Source organism: Mobula hypostoma, chromosome 9 (assembly GCF_963921235.1).
Source record: "Mobula hypostoma chromosome 9, sMobHyp1.1, whole genome shotgun sequence".
NCBI lineage: Eukaryota > Metazoa > Chordata > Chondrichthyes > Myliobatiformes > Myliobatidae > Mobula > Mobula hypostoma.
The window spans coordinates 36,432,292-36,449,580 of NC_086105.1; the positions used below are offsets into that span (position 1 = coordinate 36,432,292).

Below are 17,289 nucleotides of genomic sequence, written 5' to 3' on the forward strand. Positions count from 1 at the left end.
TAAATGTCCTTCATTTATTTTTAATCATCTTGCCTCTAGATTCCAATATCTGGCTTTCCGAGATACTCACTTTGATCATGTTTTCAACAATATTAATATTGTATTAAAAAGCCAAAAAAGTGAAGGCATTGGTAGGGACATAGAAAAAATTTAAAGGTATTGGCATGAAATAAAATAAAGATTTTTATTGAAGAGCTAACTAAGAGAGGGCATCCTGATTTGCTTCATTAACATGAAAACATCAAGTTTAGTTATTTTTAATGCCAGAAAACAGACAATTTTGCAAAATGGAAAGCATAGCCAAATTGAACCAAAAATAAAAGTGAAAAATTCTATCACTACATATTATTGGGATTGTTCTTGGTCTTGGAACCAATTTTATTCTACTGGAAAAGCACAGCAGAGACAAATATTTGGAAATGCTGGTGAGATGTATTTTGGCAGTTGAGTCTTGCTCATCAAAGTTTTTTTAGAATTATGGTGTGTTACATATTTTTAAAAGTTTCATAGAATCCTTGTGAATTTTCAGATTGTTTTTAAAATAGTAAACACGAAGAAAAATAAAGTATTCACTAAAATGCATTGGTTCAAATGCTGCTGTGATCAAGGAAATCCAGTATAATTGGACCTTTAGGACTAGGGAGTGATTTTAGAATTTTGTTAATTACGTATTTTTCAGAAAACATCTCCTCAGGGAGGGAATGTAAGCAAATGGGTCTTTGTCAAATCCACAGAAATGATAGCGTGGCATTGTTATATTTTCAGGTATTGATATCAACCTTGGTTTTATGATGTTACTTGCTTCTTTAGATAGTTTATTATCTTGTGGATAATAATAACTATAAATGTTTGTGCAAATTTAATGGTTTGAATTTTAAAGTGGTTTAATATCAGGCAAAATTGAAAATATTATTACTTAACTCCGTTTGTACAAAATTAAAGGATCTTTACCACAGCCCACAGTGATAGATGGTCAAAGTCAATTTTATACATTTTTAATTTAAATTGATTGGTTCTGAGATTTTTGTAGTCATTGTTTGATTTTTCTATTTTTATTCTGATTTTTAAACCATTTATCTCAGGGCTGATTTTCAACAGTAAGGGTCAAATTAATGTTTCCTTCAGAAAATAGGGCGATAAATAGGGCTATAAACTATTAAGAAAGGCGGAAAGAGTTAAAGTAAATATAAACAACCTAAATATAGAGAAATTGGACAAGAGGGTGTTGGAAAGAATAAAGTAAGGGGGACAATTGATGTCAATAGATTAAATTGAATTATAGAACAGTCTAAAAAGATGATTAATCATTAAGTGAAAGTAATTCCTATCAAACTGAATTAAACTATACAGCAACTTCTAATGCCCATAATAAAATAGAAAGCAGAGAATGTGAATAAAGGGAAGTTATTCCCTGTGAATGAGGTGGGTAATCTGTTCCACTTCTGAACCTGGAATCAAAACAGGTACTAAAATTGCAGATAACACAGAATTTACAGAATAGGGTTGTATAGCCAACACTGAGCAGGGCAACAGCAAATTATATGGTTACTTTAGTATGTCTACAGAACTGGCAAAAATAGCTAAACAAAATTAAGCATAGGTAAATCTGAGATAGTACAGTTTGGTAGAAAAATAAGGAGGCCACATTACTTGGAACGTGCAAGGCTGGATGGAGTAGAGGAACAAAAGGATCTTAGAACACAATACATCAATCACTAAATTTTGTTACACAAATTAGCAAAGTTATCGATAAAAAGCAAACTGTACATTAGATATTTTTCTGAGAGATGGAATGAAAAGTAGTAAATTCATCCTAAATCTATACTAAACCTTGGTTAGACCATACTTAGACACTCTTGAACAATTCTGGTACTTCTATAGACAGTAGAAAGGATAAAAAAAATAAAAAAATCAAAATGAGGATTGCGTGGACATACTATCCAGGGGAACTTCAACAGACTGGGTCTCTTCTCCTGAGAACACAAGGCCCAGGGTGAACTAATAAAGGTCTTTATGAATGCATTCAATAATTTTAAAATGTATACAAGGAAAATGTTTTCCAGTTATGGGAAATAGTCACAAATGAATGAAGTAAGAAAATGAGGAGAGACTCCTCTACCAGAAAAAGGTGAAAATGTGGAAATCTCTCTCACAGGACCAGGAGATTTGTATGGAGCATGTGAGGGCAAAGACATTATCGGATTATGATGACAGATTTAATGTTTGCAAATACAGAGGGGGCTACCATTAAAATTAAAAGCCAATATGGGCTGGTTGGACCCAACGACCTGTTTCTGTGCCATATATCCTTTGCATGCAATCGTATATAAGTAGAAATGGTTAATGGGTTGTCGTGAATCGGTTCACCTCGAGAAGTTTAAATTTCTTTGCCGTTACTATTTATTTATGATCCGCTAAGTGTAGGGACATACCGCATATTGAATCGCGATTTTGCGAAAGAAACGTTTCAAAACTTTTACAGTAAAGCAGTCTAAATGAATTACGAACCAAACCAGCGTCTGTAATGAACAAATAACTATCAACGTAACTGTACAGTATCCAGAGACGCTTTGCGTCGCTTCTTAAAAATTATCGACAATCATCATCGCATCTCTAATAAACTGATGATATTACTAGTGTTTACAAAAACGCCAGGGTCAGCAATATAATGTTTATAATCAAATTAGAACAGCAGGAACTGTAGTTAATCCCTGAACGGAGTATCTTCAGCGAAACTAAACTCAACGACAAAACTTCAGTAAGAAACGCGGAGCTGACAGCACAGTGTAGCGAAAGTTGTCAAAGGGCGGAAAGAACCAAGTTTGCAGTGTCACATCCAAAATCAATGTGCAGTAACTTTATGCAATATCGACAGGGCGACAACCTGCGGGGAATTTGGAGTTCACAATGTAGAAATGAATCTCAATTCAATGCGTAAAAGCATGCAGACGTGGTCAAGAGGTATAGTTAGTTGTTCAGATCAGGCATTAGAATGGGGATGAAATGTGATCTAAGTGACTTTGACCGTGGAATGATTGTTTGTCCCAGACGGAGAGGTTTGAGTATCTCAGAAACTGCTGACCTCCCGGGATTTTCACGGACAACATTCTCTAGAGTTTATAGAGAATGCTGCGAAAAAAAAACAAAAACAAAAACAAAAATCCCGTGAGAGGCACTTCTGAAGGCGAAAACGCCTTGTTAATGAGAGCGATCAGAGAAGAATGGCCAGAATGGTTCAAGTTGACGGGAAGGCGACAGTAACTACGCATTACATCAGTGGTGTACAGAAGAACATCTGTGAACGCACAACACGTCGAACCTTGAAGTGGACGGGCTACAGCAACGGGTTCCACTCCTGTGGCCACTTTATTAGGTACACCCGTGTACCTAATGTGACAACTGAGTGTACATAAAAGCGATTCGCCACTATGTATTAATAGTTGCTAAAGGATATTTCCAGCTATTTTCGTATAAATACGATGTGTTTTTGCATGACGTGTTGATAAATATGAGTGATTTCTTTCCATCTGGGATCCAAATGTACAAGAATTGAAGAATTTGAGACCACTGCGGTAGGTCGTTTTAATCAGATACGTGTAACTTCCGACCAGGTTCATCGGATTGGCCAAGAGATTGTGAATCTTGGTTAGAGTTTGCTTGTGAGGGTAAGGGAGAAAATCCACGCATGCACTAACAATTTAAAAAAATGTCCTGATGGACTTGCGTGAATTTGTCAAGTGCACAGCGAACATCTCTTCTGATTTTAGGTGTCAATCTAGCGGGAAGTATTATGTGGTATAATGATAGTGGCATACTGTTTGGGAACTAGAAACTTTAGATTTCATATCGATAACAACGTCTCTTCAAGGGACCCACTGTCAGTCGCATCAGATGTTCCACCTAATGTTTCCAATCATACCAGGTAACCACCACATTCTACACGGTGAAATTAAATATTTCTGGTCACAGTGCAATTTTATTTAACCACCCCACAAGTGCTCCTACCTTATTATTCAAACATTCGATTTCTGTGATCCTTACACACCCATTTTTTGTTCCAGTGATTTCTACGATCAACTTTGTACGACCAACCAAGGTGGTGTGGCTGGGTGAATAGTTCGAGAGGTGACGCCCTTCTTCCGTCCATTTACGCCTGATTTCTGCACGCTTCTGTTAAGGTTTTCAATGCCACTCTGATTTTTCTGTCTCTATTTTGAACAACCGTAAGCCAGAGATCTTACGAGACATCGAGAATATGACATTTAATTTCATCTAGTAATCATGTGCAGAGAATAGAGCGTGGATTTCCCGGTCCGGTGTCAGGTGTGCAAACAATGTCATCTGCCAATTAGAGCTAACTATACAGGGGATGTTGGCTTGGGGGCGATGCTGATGTAGGTTCACTTATCCTGCTAGTGGATTTTGATCCTAAAGCTGCCATAGTATGTGCATGCGTGTGTGGGTGGGTGGTAAGGATAAGCTCCCACTACCTATTAATATTCCCAAAGGGGTGCGTCTCAAATAGCCTCTGACAACCAATGCAGTTCCTGGCCTTAATGTGTGACTTAGTAACAAGCCCGGCGTGCTTAGTAACTTATTTATTTTAACAGGATTTATTTCTACTGACTGGAGAAGGGGCAAAGGCGGCCCCTTAAAGCGAGTCGCTTCAAACAGATGCGGCTGGACAGACGTAGTTGGAGAAAGAAAACTTATCTCAGACCTCCGCAGCGTTGTGGCTATACCCACTTGTTGAGAAGACTTAGGGAGTAAACCCCGAGCAAAAATTAGCAGTGCCTACGCCGAATTCAACGCTGACTGGCAACTCTTGCAACGCTGCTGGTGCCAAACTGTATCGGCCTCCGCCATTCCTTTTGGATTCATCAGCTGCGTGGAGAGGGGCAGCCTGCTTCATGAACAGCCCGCTCTCCATATCGTGCTGCCCATTACTCCATCGACACAGACATCTAGGACGCAACAACCCTGGTCCACCCCGACCAACGGAGGCCTTATTCACTATGTGCCGGCAGTATTGGTGATACCTCTCCATTACTTTCAAGCACCTGTTCTAGTTATTCCCTGATATAGACGTATACAGTAGAGCAGGGATTCCTGCTGTTCCCAATATCGCGAGCCTTGTGAAGGATTTGAGATAGTTTTCTTCATTTTTTTCTTTTCTCGAGAGTTCTCGTTAAGAGGTAGCGCCACCAATATGGCAAGCTGTCCACCTTGACTAGACTTTGTCATTCGCCTTTTTCATTGGAGGGCAGTATAGAGCGATGGACGGGGACTGATAAAGGACGTTTGTTTCCGCACGTAGTGTAAGGTCCAGTCTCCCGTCTGCCTCGGTGAATGTGCAGTGCTCTCCAACTGTGTACGTAAACAGTAACCATACATGATGACTACTGTCGTTCTGGATTGAAGGCAATGTAAATTGAACAGGTTCCTGATTATTCTGTAGATTATCAGAAGGCCGCGGATTTAAAAAAAAACTGGCAGCGTTAGAAATCTGAAATAAAACCAGAAAGTGCTGGAAACAGCCATTAAGTGGGGGTTTGATCTGTAATATTAATTCTGTTTCTCCTCCACAGATGCTAGCTGACCTGCTAATTGATTCCAGCATTTTCTGTTTTGAATTAATCATTTCTTCCATCATACCTTTATCCACAGCAACCCCCCACCCCCCCCCCCCAGCTTTTCTCCTCTGGTTTGGCCATTATCTACTTACTCTTTGTCCCTTAATCATACAGGCCCATATTTTCTGTTGTCAGGTTTTAAAAAATAGCCCTTGCACCTGTGTAACACTTTACTGGTTCGTTGGAATGTTCTGGAACACGTTTCAAACAATTCATTATTATTGAAGGGCAAGTAAAGAAAACTTCGTTTATCATACTTAATTTGATTACAATCGGATGAAATTTAATTCCGGCTGGTATACTTTGAACAATGCTTAAGCTTTTCCTCTGCCCAGTCGTTAATTCCCTCCCTTACTCCACTGCATCTCTTTTTTTAAATTATCTTTAAAATCTATTTTTGACCCCGCGATCAGCGGTTTGACTTTACATTTACTTGTTGAGAGTTTTGTGGAATGATTGGCAATCTTTCACCACACCAGATACTGTATATAATCCATCATGAGTTAAGCCAAGGTGCTGACTGAATAGGATCGGTAACGATGGACAAGCTGAAATTGAACACTTGTGGTGGTTCTGTAAATGTTGTAGGTCCTGGAAACAGTATGGTGGCAATACGATCTAGCATGCGAAACAGGCGGGAAAAAGAGCCACAACGACGAAAGCTGTAGATGGGAAATGAAAACTTCTCACTATTTAGGGAATAATTTGTTTGCAATGAATGATACAATTATGGGGACTGGTACCGCACTGCCCCCATTCTTCGCTTGGTTTACGTGAAGTTATGAAGAGGCCAGGTGCAAACCACTGTATAAAACGGATGGCGATTGGAGAAGAAAAAAATACCTTTTGCAACTAAAAGAGCCATCAGCAAGAGGAGTGAAGTTCCCAGAATGGCAATGATGTCCTTTAAAACTCTAATATATGGAGAGGAGGCAAAGGTGCGCCGTGAAATTAGTCACAAAAGATGAGAAGGACTCTGGAATCAACCTTACATGGAGATAACGAAAACAAGTGTTCCATGCTGATGGACACGTGTGGATACTTTGATTCCCGAGCATGTCCTGATATGCTTTTTGCCAAAATAATTATTTTGAATTAAGTGTGAGCTCCCATTGCACATAGAGCATATTTGGCTATTCTTGGTAAATTCCTTGGCTAAATAGCGACTTTTCATATTTTGTCTCGTTCCAGTTAATGCATTTTGTTGTCCTGTCCTTGAGGCTTAATTTAATCCTGCGTTTGAGCTTCGTGTTTAATTTCAAGAAAAACCTGATTATCGTTACTAGCGATGGGGTGAATGAAAATATCTCAGTTGAGAGACATAAATGAGTGGAACTGAGCTGAGTATTTCCAGAGAGCTGGCCGGAGCTAATTTCATTGCCGAATTATTGCCTTGAGCTTTTTTTCATCGTCCCCACCCCCAATTTCTCCAAAAGTGCGTTTGTTAATTTATTGTTTGAAGGAACTGGTTGACGTGCTGGGAACGTTTGAGGTTACTGAAGTCAGGGTAAGTTTAAACAGATCCTGTAAATTATTCCATTGCTTTAGATTTTTATTTAATTAAGGCGCTAAATGTGTGTAATGCATAGTTTGTAAGTAATCATTACAATCTTAGATATGTGGAAACTTCCGAAACAGTTAATGCTACAACTGTAAACTTCTTTGGTTCGATCGAAAAGATGGTAAGACTGATGTGGCTGTGCATGGACATTAAGCTGCGGCGTCTGTCCTGTAAACTGCGGAACCGACGTGGAGAAAGTTGCATGTTCTTAGTGAACACATTAACCAATATAAAACTGGAATTAATTTTAAGCGGTTCATCAATATTTCGTAGTTTGTTGTATAATCTACTATCAAAATAGCGTGTTGGCTGATCAGTTTCTATTTAAACGCTCTTTGTAAACGTGCACGAATATGTTCTCAGAAGAGCAGGGAATATTCGATATATACGTACCACATTTGACTAATTTAAATCGAATGAGTTGTGGATAACAGCAAATGTACAGTAAATGTTTGAAAAGAAGTAATCTGGAAGAACATTAGAGTAGTTAGGAAACAAACAACTGTTCAGAGTGATAGGAGAGTGGACTATAGGAACAAGATTTGGCTATTTAGCTGGAGACTTTCATCAGTCAGTGCATATTATCAGTCCATTTTATCGACATTTCCTTTTATTCTTTAAGATCTTAGGCTTGAAATCAATAGTTAACCCGCGACAGTTTCAGATTTTAACCAACCTTAGATATGTGGAATATATTGCTCTAATTATAAGCTTCCTAAAGATATGTAGATGGTAAGCTAAGAGGGTACTTTAAATGACCTACAATGTAGGTGGGAGGTAAGAGAATCATGAAGTTAATGAGTGAGTGTGTGTGTGAGAGAGAGAGAGAGAGAAGGTTACAGTGAGGAACTGCTCAGTAACAAACTGCTTATAAGTGAGAAAATGTTTAGAAAACCCAACAAAGAGTTGGTAAGTCATGATATCCTATGAAAAATATCCTAAAAACATGAATCAGATTGTTGCAATCTTCTACACAATTTTTGCTTGTTCTGCTATATCAATCCTGTTTTATTTCTCCAAGCCAGTGCATCTTTAAGGTGTGTCACCTGGAACTGTTCAAGGGGTTCTGAGACCAGTTTAATTATAACTTGTATAGCTGATGCATAACTTGTAGCTAGTTGTACTTAAGTCCTTTCAATGTGGGGCTAGCTTTTCATTAGCCATATTTGTTTGATTGATTTTCTTTTGTCCTATCCACAATAGGTCAAATTTTCTTTGAAATTCTGTTTCTTCTAACTTTTCCTAGTTTGGAAAACATTCTATTCTACACATAAATATGTTGAAATCCAGTTGCCAGGATTTACTGTCTTTGCTTAATTTGTTAATGTTTTGTATGATTCATTGTTTTCTTCTGCATGGTTCTCGTCTTTGTGCCATCTGCAAATCCAATTGTGTATTCCATATGTCATTATCTGAGACATTTATAAACTCAGCTGTTTGTGGTATGCAAGTGGTAAATCATTCTAATTTTGTTACCTTCCCATTATGTCAATAACATGGATGCAATACTGATGCTATTAATGCTTGGGAAGAAAAGTCAGGTGGTGCAGATAACATAGAAGAGATAACTTTAAATTCAGCCAGACATAAAGTCACTTTTCTCCAACAAAATAGCTGTACATAGCGCCTTGAAAAAGTTTTCAGCAGCCACAACTATGTTCACATTTTACTGTCTCATTTTCTAAATTCAAAATATATTGAAGTAGGATTTTTGAGCTAATCTACAAAACATTGTGCATCATGTCAAATCAAAATAAACTTTCCAAAACCTGCTAACAATTCACTAAAAGTTTAAAAAAAACAAAATTGCGAGGCTGAAAAAGTATTGATCTGCTTTGTAATTACGTTAACTTTCCTCAGTTGCAATACTGTATATTACCTGACCAACTCATCCAATTTGTTGATGTGGAAAACTGGAGGATCACCTGTTTTCAATGAATTCATAAGCATAAATTATCCCCTCTCTAAAAGATCCAACTGTATGGTAGATTTTCAATAGACCAAGCCAAAATGAAAACAAAAGAGCTTTCAAGACAAGTCAGGGAAATGATAATGGAGAAGCACAAATCTGGGGAAGGGTACAAGACCATCTCAAAGGCACTGAACATACCTCAGAGCTTAGTGCAGTCCTTTGAGAAAAAAAAAGAAAAGTATGAAACCACAGCCACACTGCACTGGTCGGGCCACCCTCCTAAACTTCGTTGCTTAAGAAGAATGGTACTTGTAAGAGAGGCTATTGTGACACCAACAGTCACTCTGAATGAGCTTCAGAAGTCAGTGGTGGCAACTGAAGATGAAGTTCATGGCTTCACAATCTCTAAGGCCTTGTACAAAAAGGGTATTTATGGAAGAGTGGCAAGAAAGAAGCCCTAGCTAAAAAAAAAGCATACCCTTGCCCTTAAAGACTTTGAAAATAATCACAGAAGATAATGGAAGCAGGTCTTGTGGTCGGATGAGACTAAAGTGGAACTTCGTCATCTCAACACTAACGGGTACATGTGATGTAAATCTAATATTACATACCTGCCAGCTAACACCATCCTTACTGTAAAGTATGGAGAAGGTAGCATCATGCTATGGGATGGGGATGCTTTTCAACAGCAGGGACTGGAAATCTGGTCAGGATTGGTGTGAAGATGAATGCTGCTAAATACAAAGAGATCCTGGATAAAAACCTAGCAGCCTCAGCCGGAAAGTTCAAGATGGGGCAAATTCTGTCTTTCAGCAGGATAGCGACCAAAAGCACACTGCCAGAGCAACCATGGAGTGGTTTCAAATGAAGAAAATTGATGTCCTTGAATGGCCCAGTCAGAATCCTGACCTTAATGTGAATGAACATCCCTGGCAAGACCTCAAGTCTGTTCACCGTCGTTCTCTAACTAACCTGATACAGCTTGAGCAATTTTGCAAGGAGGAATGGCAAATCTTGCTCTATGACATTGTGCAAAGCTAATAAGTACTTTCTAAAAAGACTACTGATTGTAATAGCTGCGAGAGGTGTTTAAACTAAGTACTGAGCAAAGGGGGATGAATATTTTTTTAACTGCTGACATTTTTCAGCTTTGAATTTTTAGTTTTTCATGCTATACTATTTTCCCTTTTATGGGGAGGGGTGCTACTGTTGGGGAAAAAAGGAGCATGTGATCTATAAATAGAAGTTTTCAGTTCAGCAGATCAAAATCCCTGTGTAATACACATTTACGTGAACTAAGGGTTGAGAGCTGAATACTTTTAACAAGGCACTGTACTTAAAGGGAAATAACATCCTTGGAGAGATGACTGGTGTTATTCTACCTTTACAACATTTTCCCCTCTTCACAGATTATGGCGAAAAAAGAGAACTTGCTTATCTTTTAATATATCATTTTGTTATCAATGCTTTTTCAGAAGTACAGTGAGTACTGTATTGAAATAACTAACAAAATAGCCTCAGGCAGGCTTAAGCATACAACTTACTATAGATAAAAGGAAATTTCAAAAGAGAGACAGAGCTGAATAAATGTTTTGGATAGAAGTACAGGTGCTGAAACTGAAAGAACTAAGAATTCATATTAAATCAATTAAAATTATTAAGTAATTCAATTTGTCATTTCCTGTAATCAAAATATACACATATTCATTTAACCAATTTTGTAATATCTCTTTTGCCTGCAGGTTGGAACTCAAACGAGCATGTTATTCTTATTTGATATTTCCATTGAAACTACTGATCCAAAATGCATCTGTAAATCCAGGTAAGATTTATTTCCGTATCTCTGTTTGGTCTTGTTTTACCTATATTTCAGTATTGAGTTGGAAGCTTTCAAGGCAAATCTCATTCATATAATTGGAATGCATTCTTTGTTGATAAACAAACTGTTCTAATAGAGGGTATGATCTCTTCACCTGTTCATTTCAAGAGGATGTATTACAGGAAGCTGCCACCAACAGAGTGCACAGTCCTGAGGATACAATGATGACTAAAATAATTAATGGTACCTTTTAAGCATATTAGCTGCTTTGCAGAAGAGACTATTTCAGTTATAAAGTATATTATTTCATAAGCAATGCTTTCACAAACTGAGCATGTGTTTAGTTATTTTGGAGACACTTCGTACAAAATGGCTTCTGCATAAGGCAGTTTCAAATGATTATTCCAAATTTTTTGTGAGCTTCTTTTCAATGACTGTTAACTCATCAAAAATGAAACATTACCAATTTCATGATTTTCTTGTGTTTTGAAAGTGATTTCTTCTCTTCAAATCTGATAAGCATGAGAGGCTTGATATTGTCACCATTTAGTCTGTAATCTCTGCTACTTCCTCCTTGTTCTCATCCTACCCGGGGTGGGGGTGGGGGGAGAAGAAAGAGTATCCCTGTCCTGAACTACTATCTTCCTCATTTACATTTGTGCACCCCCTAAACTCATCTTGCCCACCAGACCTACTTGCAGCTTCCCAAATCAACTCCCATTGAATATCTGAGCAACCCCTTCACACACTTCCTTGTACGATATTGGGACTTCTGTTCAGTTCTCTTTTTACAAGCATTGTTCCTCTCCTCGAAATCTTCTCTTATCATTCCTTTCTTCAAAACAAAAACACATACTTGTTCCTTCATTCCTACATTCCAAAATTTATCCTTTTAAAACTTTTGGAAATGTAGTTATCTCCAAAATCCCTTTCCATCTTTCCCCAAAGCCATTTGTTGGAAATTTTCCCATTGATTTTCCCTTTCTGTCTCCTACATGGGTGTGATATGATCTATTTATTGAATGGTATTTAATTTTGATACATTTGACCAACTCAGCCATCCATAAGGCCTTACCGTCTGCATTATGACTGCATTCACCTGATTCCATCCGTGTTTATTCACATTTAACCACAGAGTCAATTGCAATGGATTTTCACCTTTTTTCTCTGTAAGTTATGCCTGGCTTCCTCTTCTTTCTCCTCTATTTACTACCCCTGGACACCATCTTACAAATATACATGTCAATTTCCAAATGTATGCTGATGACACACAAGTTAATATAATAATAGTAATAGACATTGCTCATCCAGCTCTTTGACCCTACAATTCCAATTTGTTAAGATTGTGGCTGATTTGCCACCTCAGCACCAGTTTCAGCACTAACCATATATTTGTCTCCTTAATGCTCAGCAATCGATTTTGAATCAACCCATCAACTGAGTTTCCACAGCTCTCCAAAGTAGAGAATTTCAAATATTCATCAGCCTCTGAATGATGAAAGCCCTCTGCATCTTAGTTGAAAATAGCTTGCCCTGTACTCTGAAGCTGTCCTTAGGGAGCATATCCTTATTTGTCCTTCCAAAGTGCATCACCTTACACTTACCTGGACTAAATTCCATTTACCACTGCTCAGCCCATTTTGCCAACTGCAAAACATAATAATCATACTTCCTACATTCCTATCCAAATAATTAATATTTATAATGAACAGTCCTTGCACCAATACCAATGGAAAACCATATGATCATAGGCTTCCAATCACAAAATCAACTCTCAACCATCACCACACCTTCCTATTACCAAGCCAGATTTGGATCTGATTTCCTATTTGTCCTGGATCCTTTGAGTTCAAACATTTGAGACTAATCCTCTATGTGGGATTTTGGCAATGGCCTTACTGACGTCCTTGGAAGCACACTGTCCCCATCGATACATTTTGTAACCTCCTTGTAAAATGTAATCACATTGGTGAGATAGGATCTCCCCCTACTAAGCCATGCTCACTATTGCAGATTCATCCCTGCCTTTCCAAATGCAGGTTAATCCTGTTCCACAGAAATCCTCCCCCCCCCCACCGCCCCCAGTAAGTTCCCTGCCTCTGATTCACAATACTTCCCTTCACTGCATTATTAATTGATTCTTCCTACTTCTGCACATGTTAGCACATGGCACTGGGAGTAACTCTTTGAGATTGCTTTTTGAGGTTCTGCTTTTTAAAATCTCATTCCTCATTCCCTTAACTCTGCCTGCATCACTTCATATTTGTATAAATATGGACTATGGTGCCTAACTATTAACTCTTTTATTTCAGGATGTTTTGCAGCCATTCAGTGACATACCTTGACTCTTCACTTTTTATCCCACTTTCTCCAACTGCTTTCTAGAAAATGGTTTGTCAGATACTTAATACTGAATAAATAAAATTTCCTCCAAGTAAATATTAGGTAGACCTAACTATATATTTTAAATAAACACCTTTCCCCAGGCATCAATTTCATCCCTTTATTCTGTCAGGCAGACTTTGCAACCTTGTTGTCTTATTTGATCCTTGAATGAGCTTTGATCTACATATTCAATCTCAGTGGAATACCCTGACGTTGTCCTTGCTTCAAACTATTTGCTACAGAAACCCTCAGCAATGCTCTGGTTGCTTCTTGAAACATGACTACTTCAGGAAATTTCTGATCTTCAATCCTCAGTAATCGAGATACCAATCAAATGTCTGCTGGTCTTGTCCTAATCCATGCTGGTCTTGTCCTGTTTATCCATCACTTCTGTCTTTGCAAATTTACACCGGCTTCCAATGAAAAAATAGCACTTTAATTATCAATTTTGCCTCGTGCTTTCAAATTGTCTGATCTCTTGTCTCTCTTATTTCCTCCCACCCAATTATCCTATGAGGTATCTCCAGTCCTCTAGTTCTTGACTCAAGAGTATCCCAAATTTTGATGGTTTCATCATTGGTAATAATGCCTTTAGCTTCACCTAAATCTCTAAATTCCTTTTTTTAAACAAATACTTCTTAAAACCAACCTTTATAACAGGGTTGTTTTGTGTGAGATTTCTTTTCCAACAGTTTCATAATTTTGTAGATGTATATGGTGACTTGTTGGTGGTTGTGAGGGAAACAGGTTGAAACAAGTTCAAGGGGAAGTTTGTTATTTTTTTCTGGTATAATTTAGTTTGAAAGGCTTTTCATGAATTTTGTGAAGAAGTACAGCGAGAATGTTTTTGCATCATTATGACTGTGGTAGGAGAGAGTAAGTGCATGTAGTCTGGTTGCAGTAAATCAACACGGACATTGTATGCAATCAGAAAATTGAAGGAGAAAACGCCAAGGGGTAGCTATGGTGGATGAAGTTTGATTTGCCCCTGTTGATACAAATTTAAGCACCCAAAACCCTGAAGATGCACGGGACCTTAGCATTATGGGCTGACCAGGCTCTAAACTTTGTGCTTTATTAAGTATTATTTAATTCTGTTAATGTTTTATTTCAGTCCTATTATTAATGAGTTTTTAAACAGATCGAGTGGAACCAAGTATTCTCACTGCATGATGAGAATTTTCTGCCAGCAGAGGTTGCATCAAGAGATCAGCCTGTCATTTTGAGATCAAAACAAGTCAGACACTCATGTGTGTGGAAGTGACCATGGCTGAGAGTATGGACCCTGTGGTCTCCATTGCATGCTGCTTCTGCTCCCTTCCCTCTGTCACTCTGGCTGGTGCATCCAATCACCACCTGAAATCCTGTAATCATAGCTTCTGAGTTTCATGCTATTTAATTGCTTAATTAGACAACGGATCACTAATCCTATGACTGCAAGGCAGAATGGTGATAGCCCTGTGACATAAAGTGCAATTCCTAGCTGCTACGATCTTGCATAATAGTAACTGGCTGAAATAAGCCTGTAAGAGGAAATGTAATTCGTGTTAGAAATGTTTATTTATAAAGTTCTATCTCCATTCAGCCTTGTGAAGGTTGTCCTGCACTAAAAAATTGTTATATACAACTAAAATGTGATGTGAAACTCTGAATCCAGTGAAGAAAAAGGCAAATCTTTATTCTTTTTAAAGCCCTCCTGCTGTAAAACAAAGGCTAAGAACGATAAAGGGAAAATATATAGAGTCTGCTTTGCTATGTTTTACTTGGTCCTACTATCTTAAAAATTTTGCTGGTATAGATGATACAATTTTGCTATCCTTAATACAAGCCATCTCCAGGTTATAAGTGCCTAAATAAAGTTCACTTGTGCATACAATCGTGCTCCTATAATTTTTTTTAAATTTAGAAGACCGATGTACTTTTTTCATATGAATGACAGAAATAGTGTCCTCTCTCCACTCCTAGTCATTCAATCTTATCAATCTTGTACGCTTTTAATGCTATTCATTACCACACTGTGAAAGTATGATTACAATATTCAGTAATCTTTGTGTACTTTTTAAACTTATGGACAAAGCGGTCTAATGTCTATAATTTACATAAAACCAACTACATTTATGTTATTTATGAAGAAGCCTGAAACGTCCAACTCACCATAATTTACTATGTGGTGTTTGAATTGTCTATCACAGTTTATTTGATCAAAGAAGACGATGCTTGTTAAATGTCTGTGAAATACAGTTCAAAATAGAGTAAGCAGCTATTAGTAGCTTTACATTTTGTGATTCTTATCTGCCTAGTACATCTGATTTGTGCAGTTAAACCTCCATTCCCACTACGTTCTGTTTTTAGACTTCTAGCACCTGAAGTTTTATTTTTATCCTTCAATTGATTGTAGTTTTGTTTGGTGGGCTACAGTCATTGATTTAAATGGTTACTTATACCAATTGAAACCATGTAAGAGGAGTAACAGTCAATCTGTTGGAAGAACTCAGCAGATTGAACAGCATCAGTGGGAGGAAAGAGATTGTTGATGTTTCAAGCCAAAATCCTAATCATGATTTAATGAATTCCAATTTAGTGTCATTGATTTCCACTTGAGGTTAAACAATGAATCTATTTCAAAATGACTGTCGTTGACTGTAAAATAAAAAAAAATTTCCCAGAAGCTTAATTAAAAACAATCCAGGAATATAAAGCAACACACACAGAATGCCGGGGGAGCTTAGCGGGCCAGGCAACCTCATTGGAAATGAATAAACAGTCGATGTTTTGGGCCAAGACCCTTCTACAGGACTGAGAAGAAAGGAAGAAAATGCCAGAATAAAAAAGAATAAAGAGGTGGGGGGGGGGGAGGAGGGAAGGAGGCTAACTAGAAGGTAATAGTTGAAGCCAGGTGGGCTAGGAAGGTCAAGAGCTGGAGAAAAAGGAATCTGATAGGAGAGGAGAGTGGACCATAGGAGAAAGGGAAGGAGGAGGGGACCCAGGGGGAAGTGATAGGCAGGCGAGAAGAGGCAAAAGGTCAGAGCAGGGAAGAGGGGAAAGGGGGGGATTTTTTTTAACCAGAAGGAGAAATCAGTATTCATGCCATCAAGTTGGACGTTACACAGATGGAATATAAGGGTACACCCTGAAAGTGGCCTCACCTTGGTACAAGATGAGGCCATGGACCAACAAGTGGGAACTGGAATGGAATCGGAATTAAAATGTTTGGCCACCAGGAAATTCTGCTTGTGGCTAATGGAGCGGAAATGCTCAACAAAGCTGTCCCTGAATTACAACAGGTCTCATCAATGTAGAGGAGGCTGCATTTGGAGCACCAGACACAATAGACAACCCCAGCAGATTCGCAGGTGAAGTGTTGCCTCACCTGGAAGGATGTTTGAGGCCCTGAATGGAGGTGAGGGAGGAGGTGTATGGGCGGGTGTAGCACTTAGGCTGCTTGCAGGGAGAAATACCAGGAGGCCAATTAGTAGGGAGAGACAAATGGACAAGGGAATTGTGGAGGGAGTGATCCTTGTGGAAGTGGGGGTTGGAGATGGAGGAGATAATGATATGTTTAGTGGTAGGATCCCTTTGGAAATGGTGGAAGTTGTGGAGGATGATGTGTTGGATGTGGAGGCTGACGAGGTAGTAGGTAAGGACACGAGGAGCTCCAGCACTGTTATGGTGATGGGAAGATAGGGTGAGTGTGGTGTGGATGTTCGGGAACTGGAGGAATGCGGGTGAAGGCAGCATCAATAGTGGAAGGAGGGTAACCTCATCCTTTGAAGAAGGAGGGCATCTCTGATGTTCTGGAACAGAAAGGTATGTCCTGGGAACAGATGCAGTGGAGGTGAAGGAACTAAAAGGAAATAACAATTTTACAGGAGTGAGGGAGGGAAGAGGTATAGTCAAGATAACCATGGGAAACAGTAGGTTTATAAAAAAAAACAAAAACAACAGGAATTCTGCAGATGCTGGAAATTCAAGCAACATA

At 38.5% G+C, this 17,289-nt stretch overlaps 1 protein-coding gene and 1 long non-coding RNA gene across 6 annotated transcripts in view; one reads left to right on the forward strand and one right to left on the reverse strand.

The window, feature by feature from the left end:
- LOC134351645 (uncharacterized) overlaps positions 1 to 4,426 on the reverse strand; it is a 45,219-nt gene extending 40,793 nt beyond the window's left edge. Inside the window, exon 1 of the long non-coding RNA XR_010019222.1 lies at positions 4,006 to 4,426. This is a non-coding gene — a long non-coding RNA (uncharacterized LOC134351645). The remainder of the gene's footprint in view (positions 1 to 4,005) is intronic.
- Positions 1 to 17,289, forward strand: part of LOC134351641 (craniofacial development protein 2-like) — a 225,458-nt gene that overhangs the window by 61,227 nt on the left and 146,942 nt on the right. For all 5 annotated transcript variants that reach the window (XR_010019218.1, XR_010019217.1, XR_010019216.1 and 2 more), the window contains exon 3: positions 10,849 to 10,928. The gene's annotated coding sequence lies outside the window, so the exon portion shown is untranslated. The remainder of the gene's footprint in view (positions 1 to 10,848; positions 10,929 to 17,289) is intronic.